This window comes from Quercus suber, unplaced genomic scaffold (assembly GCF_002906115.3).
Source record: "Quercus suber isolate HL8 unplaced genomic scaffold, Cork oak 2.0 scaffold_718, whole genome shotgun sequence".
NCBI lineage: Eukaryota > Viridiplantae > Streptophyta > Magnoliopsida > Fagales > Fagaceae > Quercus > Quercus suber.
The window spans coordinates 13543-20458 of NW_027070159.1; positions in this window are offsets into that span (position 1 = coordinate 13543).

Genomic DNA, 6916 nt, shown 5'->3' on the forward strand with positions numbered 1-6916 from the left:
ATATCCACCGTGAAAATGTGGCAACTTCTTGCCATATTCTTACTGTGAAAGCTTAGTGAGAATAATGTTTTGTGTGCGGCACACCTGACCTGAAATGCTACCAGATTTTCGCCATGAAAATAAGGTGAAATGGTGCCGAATTTTTGTTGTAGAAATTTGATAACAATTCCAAATGTGCTAGCAAAGCATCGATAAAGGCCACACCCCTACTCCAAATCAAACCACAAAGCCCAATTTATCTAAAGCCCCAAAAGTTAATGCCAATAACTTGTTTTCTCTGCCAATAACCGAAAATTGAGATTTTATAAAAATAAAATACTTTCTCATAACAAGCTTTTTAGGGTGTCTAACACCTTCCCTACACGTAACCAAACTTCCGAATTCAAGAATCAAGATTTTTTATATCCATTTAGTTTAAGGAAATGATCTTTTTCTTAGCCTAGGATTGGTAATAAAATCAAATAGAGTTAGGTGACGAATCATACCTAGAAAAACCCAATGATTGGTGGCGATTTCACAACTTTGGTAATAATCAATTAAAAATGACTCAACTAATTAATCACACACTAGTGGTTACCTTTTTACCCTCTTCACAGCCCCCGAGCCCGTGCAACTACCCCTCTAGGGGTAGTCGGTGCATGTGTCGCTATACTGGGTGGTCGACCATCGTGAGGTATCTACATCATGCATGGGAAGTACCCCTCAACCTAGGGCGGACCAGGCAAAGTGTATAAATGATGTCACCACCAAGATTAGGTCTAGGAACAATATACATAGCGTCCTTGTGGAAAAATGACTAATCTTTACCAAAGCACATGTCCGGATTTTAGGTATGAGGATGAGAAGGTATTAGGCATCCAACCTCACCCGACTTGTATGTCAGCCTCCACTCATTGTGCTCCAAATCATAATCCCATCAAAAGGCTTGCTAATAGGTTATTCTACACAAACACACACACACACACACACATAATCTTATCCTAACATGCATCTAACACACAACATGGCATCTTATCACATTCATGGTATAAAAGGAAAGGAGTTCAAATAAAACAAGCCAAATCAATTAAAGCAAATTAAATATTTAAGGAAAAAAACATGTCAAAATATATCGTGGAAAAGTCAAGAAGAAAATCATGACAAGAAATTAATTAGAATATTCTTACCTAATCAAAGTCAAATAGAATAAATAAACATGGAAAGTATCATAGCAAATCAATCATGCAATTAAAACAAAGATTCTGCCATTTTCTAGGTCAACATGCGTACGCATCTTTATGAGCATGCGTACGCACCTTCAAGCATACTTGTGCATGTTCGCTCAGAAACACGAATCCAGAAATGTTTTCACATGTTCAAACAAATTATGACATGTTCATATATCAATTCAACTCCTCAATCAAACACATAGTAAGACACAACAAATCAAATCTATTCCTAAGCATGATCAAGAAAAAAGTAAAAATAAAACAAACAAATCAATGTCTATTTCTAAACATGCATAACATGTAAATCAAATAAAAACAATAAGAACACAAGTTATTAAAAAAAAAAATCCAAATTAAGTAAAAGTCGTGGAGAGAGACTCACCTTGCTTACGCATCACAACTTGATAGATATTTAACTGGCCCTCAGTGCTAGATATTTAACCAACCTCTCGATGCCTACACAACAATAATCAATGAGATATCAAGGGAATCAAAGAACTCGATGGAACTTTAGTTATCATAACTCAAAAATAAAAGATGTTCTTAAAAGCTTTGAAGAAGGTTTTAAAAAACATTTTCTCTATCAAAATGGCTGTTAGATATAGGTTTTACAGATCTAAATCATGGCTCAAAGATGAAATCTTTTCTTAAGAAAAATAGGTTTCATGAAGAACACAACAAAAAATATTCTTTCTCTAAAAATACTTCATAAAGTTTGAAAGAATGCTTTGAAAGATCCTTGGAAAATAGTTTTTGCCTAAGTGAGAAATAGAGAGAGGTTTTTGAGAGAGACAAAAATGTGTGTGGTCCTAGGGTTTTAGAAGGTTCAACATGGAAGAAGGTTTTTGGAAGAAAGGTGGTGAAAATTATCTCTCTCTAGCTAGGGTTTGAATTTGGAGGCATAAGGTTGTGTGTGTGTGTGTGTGTGTCCTCAAACTAGAGTTTTCAGAGCCATTTAGAGGGCTTTGGACATTTCTAAGGGTCTAGGGGCCAGCCCACATCAAAGAATGATGTTTTGGGACTCAAAAACTAAAGTTCTGGGCTACTAGAAACAAGGCTGCGTAATCACCCTTACCCCTATGCGTACGCATGCTTTCCAAGAACCCTAATTTCAACTATTTTGTTGGCCCAACTTCAAACAGCCATAGCTCACTCAATATAAAACCAAATTATGCAAAATTTATGTCCAAATTAAGGACCAAGATATCTATTTTCCAATGAAATAAACTTCACTCAAAAATTATTCGTTATGCAAAAGTTATGATCAAAATAGTGAGCAAAGATCATTTTTCAGCATTGTTTTCAAAGCAATTTACGTACTTTTGAGTTGTAATTACTTTCAAACTATCAAGATAACGTCAATTACCCTTTATAGACATATCAAGCTCATCATTGGGCCAGGGGCTAAAGGTTATTAACGGGGTACAAAATGAGGTGTCTACAATGGGCGATAAATGGCTTTTGGGTGGTAAAATGGGGTAACAATATACTAAAACCTAAATATCATAAGACATAATGAATTGTAATTTAGGTTTTCTATGTGTTAATTTCATTAGCATACCTAAATCCCTCTATGTGTTAATTTCATTAGCATACCTAAATCACATACAATGCAACTCCTAATCTATTCATCAAATGAATGAATAATGTCTAGTGTTCATATAATCTTAGAAAATAAAACATTTTTATTAATTAAAAAACTATCATGAAAATTGGATTAAAGGGAAAAAATCCCAACACCAATTTTATTATAAACTAAAATTATATTAAATTTTCTATATTGCAGACAAAAACATTAATGATAATACCCAACAACTTCAAGTTCAATTTATAAATTGGTATAGAAAAGTTTGTATCTAAACTTCGTTTTTCTTTATATGGGTTAATTTATAATGAATTTTTTACAAATTTCTTTTCCTTTACCTAACATGTGGTATACGTTTTTTACATCGAACTTTATATATTTAGTTATTTTTATAGGAGATTTCATTTTTTGCTTATGACAAGTGCGATTAAGGTTAATCTTTAGAATATGACAACTACTTTTTTCTTATGTCTTACTAGTGAATATGAAAAAGTTAATTAGTGTACTATTAAGTATTAACCATAAACTTAATAATTTATGTATTTCTGTTTTTCAATACAACTGAAAATAGTAATTTATTTATTAAATATAAAAAAATTATAAATCATATGAAATAATAAATATTTAAAAATTTTAGGTCAAAATGCAAAACTCACTCTCTGAGTTTTACCATAATTTATTTCAATCTTTTAGTTTTACTTTCATTCATTTCAATTATTTAAATTTTGTGTTATTTAATTAAGTCATCTCCGTAACTTTCACTAAATTTTTTTTTTTTTAAATTTGGAAAATATTTTCAATCATTAATTAGATTCTTTTTAATTTAAAATTTTTGAAAGATAAAATTAAAAATTTGAACAATTGTTGATGCCCACTTTGGCAAAAAGGCCCAATAACAAGAAGAAGTCCAACAATATAAAAGGGATGAAAGAATGAGAGTTAGCAAAGTAAGAAAAACTATTAAGCCCGAATATCAGAAATAATGGTCTAGGCCTATAAAATAGTAAAAAATGCCACACAAAAAAAGCAAACAGGCCCAAGGGAGCCTACAAAATGAAGTAGTAAGCCCATGGGAATTATAAGAAATGGAAAGTAAGCAAAGATGGGTCAGAGAAGCCCAAAGGAAGGAATTAATAAATGGCGTTGGTGCAAAAACCAACAAACCCCAAAGTAAAGGATATGGTAATTGGGCTATGGAAGCCCGAAAGATTTAGCAAAAACCCATAGGAATGTAAGAATGGAATGGGCCGAGAATGCCCAAAGGAGTAGAGTAGGCCAAGGAAGCCCAAGATGGTATGAGAATTAACCTAGCAAAAATACTGGGCAACATGAACTGAATAAAGGAAAAGTACATGGCAGGCCCAAAGGAGGCCTAGCAAGCACAAGTCAAATGATAACATGGCAAAAGCAATGGAGTGGCACGACAGGAATACTAGTCAACCCATAAACCAGAAGTAAGAAGAGACAAAGGCTAAATTGAAGGAGGAAGGGCCCATGCCGAAGCAAGACCTAGACCAGGGAAGAAACAAGATGCAAAGAATGAAGACTCAGTGATTCAGCCACGCCACAAAGGATTAAAAATGAGCAGTAGAACGGGCAACAAAGACTAGACAAACCCGCATGCTATGGCAAACGTGTGAACAGCAGACAAGTTATGGACTCACATTAAAGTAGAGCATGCACAAGGCTCAGGCACCACTCACTTGTACCCAGCTAATATAAGGGCAGTGAGTCATGGGTCAGAGGTAAGAGAAGGTATGGTTTAGAGGTGGGAAGAAGGGGGAAGTCTATTCTAGGATTCATGCTCAAGTTATTTTGAGGGAAATGTCCTGCTAAGATAACTTACCACCCAAAAGATGGAAAGCTGAGCTGAAATCACTAGGTGCATGCCATAGGAATTAGTAAGAGAGAATACCCAACTTTTATCCAAATGGGAATGCCACAGAAATTTAAAAAAAAAAAAAAAAAAAACAAACAAAAACAAAAACAAAAATAAGACTATTTGTCTGGGAATGGAACGTAGCGCGGCCAACACAAGGTAGTGGTGCTAGTTAAGCAGCCAGCAAACCAGTGGGTAGCCCTAGAAGGACACCCATACAAGGTCAAAAGTAGTTGAGGGGTAAAACAGTAAAACTTATCACAACAAGCAGTATAAAAAAGGGCTTGGCTATGCACAACAAAAGGGGAGGCAAGCAGTAAAGAGGAACAAGTGAGAAAAATAACAAGAGAGAAAACAACGAAAAAACAAGGAAAAATAGAAGGAATATGGGAATGAAAAAGGAAATGGAAAGCAGAGAAAGATAGAGAGGATAAAAAGTGAAGTGAGGAAGTAAGAGTGTGATAAGGCATGCATCAATAGGCTACCCCTTCTCTCCCTCTCAATAGCCTACCCTCTGGTAAGTTAAAGGACTTGAAATTGAGCCATTTAGGCCCATTCTTTCAGAGTAGGCAATTTCCATGACAGCATCTTCCTATGAGATTACCCACATTGGGAATTGGTTCCCTTCTTGGACCTAAATCTACCAAGGAACCAAGCACAACAAACTAATCCCCCTTTTCCCTCTTTTATTGTGTTTGATTAAGCATTAACATTAATCTTCTTTTTATTGTTGCTAACTTATTTCTGCCATACTCACATTACTGTGTTTTTCTTATTGAAAGAGTGGTTTAAATATTATCTTTTATTGGTAGTAAACATGTCATTCTATTCCTATTATATTATGTGTCTCCTATTATAACATTGTTGTGACAGCATCCTCTGCCATGGACACGTGATCAAGATCTCAGCAAAAAGGGGTCCTAGCTTGCGCATAAGTTGGCTTGAGGTGAGTTTCAATTGAGCTAGTCCCCTCTCTCCTACTCCAAAACTAATGGGCTATAGTGTGGCAAGAAACAGTCTAACCCAGAACCACGAAAAGGCCCGCCACAACAGTTAATCAAAACATTTAACAAAAGTTTATAAATAACCCTTATTTGAAAAAATTGAAATTTAAAAACTTTTTACTGAAAGTATTGTATAAAAAAAATAAAAAATAAATAAAAAGTTAGCTGAAATAGTAAAGTAAGACTCATTAATAGTACCAAAAAATGCAGTAAGACTTATGAGTAGTAGCAAAAATAAACTAAATAATAAAATAAATTGGCAAAAACATTTTTTCCCAAACACACACTAAGTGTCCGTTTGGTTTGCGTTTTGGATTCACGCATTTGCATCTGGCTTTTTTTTTTTTTTTTTTTACCAGCGCCTCTTGCACTGTTTATAGGACATAAATATTGCATTAAGGAAAATGAACAGTAACTTAAAAAGTGAACAGTAATTTTTATTTATTATTTTTAATTTTTAATTTTCAGTAAAATAAACAGTATTCAAACGCACACTAAATCTGAATTAATCCATTATTCCATCTATTATTAGTCAGTAATAGAAAATTACTGAAGAGTTTTGATCGAACGGCTGATATACAGTTTAGCAACACGTTGCATGATCCAACTAAAAAAAACAAAATCTGAGGAGAAAATGGGAAAATTAGACAAACAAAAACAATGAGTACTGACACAAAAGAAAAGAAGACGAGGCCACGTCAGCCAAGAAGAGAATTTAAAAAGACAACGTGAAATATCAAATATCAAATATCAAATATGAGCACACGCCAAACACATTACCTCTTTTTTTTTTAAAAGGCCAAATATTAAATGCGCATCACGTGCTTCTTACAACTCCTCCTAACTCCTACCCACTAGCTTCACGTGCTCTTCACCACCTTCATCACTGTGTTTTTCTTTTTCTTTTTTTTAACTTTTATTATTGGATTCAATTGACAATTGAGGATTGATGTGATTTAAACACGTGTAGTGGGCCCACTATAAAAGCGTGGCGCGCGTTTACTGTGCTAAACGTGTTTGTTCTGAGAATTGCGTGATGGAGCCGCCCAAAACGCGTGACAGGCGAGCCGGAGAGGAGTGCGTGATGAATAATAAATAATACTAAAATAATCATCAATTAATAATTCATTTGTCATTTTCCAGTTAAACATATATTTGTGTTATACTTTTTTTTTTCCTTTTTCTTGGTAAACACCTTTGTGTAATTGTGTTATACTTATACTACACCTTGAGCGTTCAC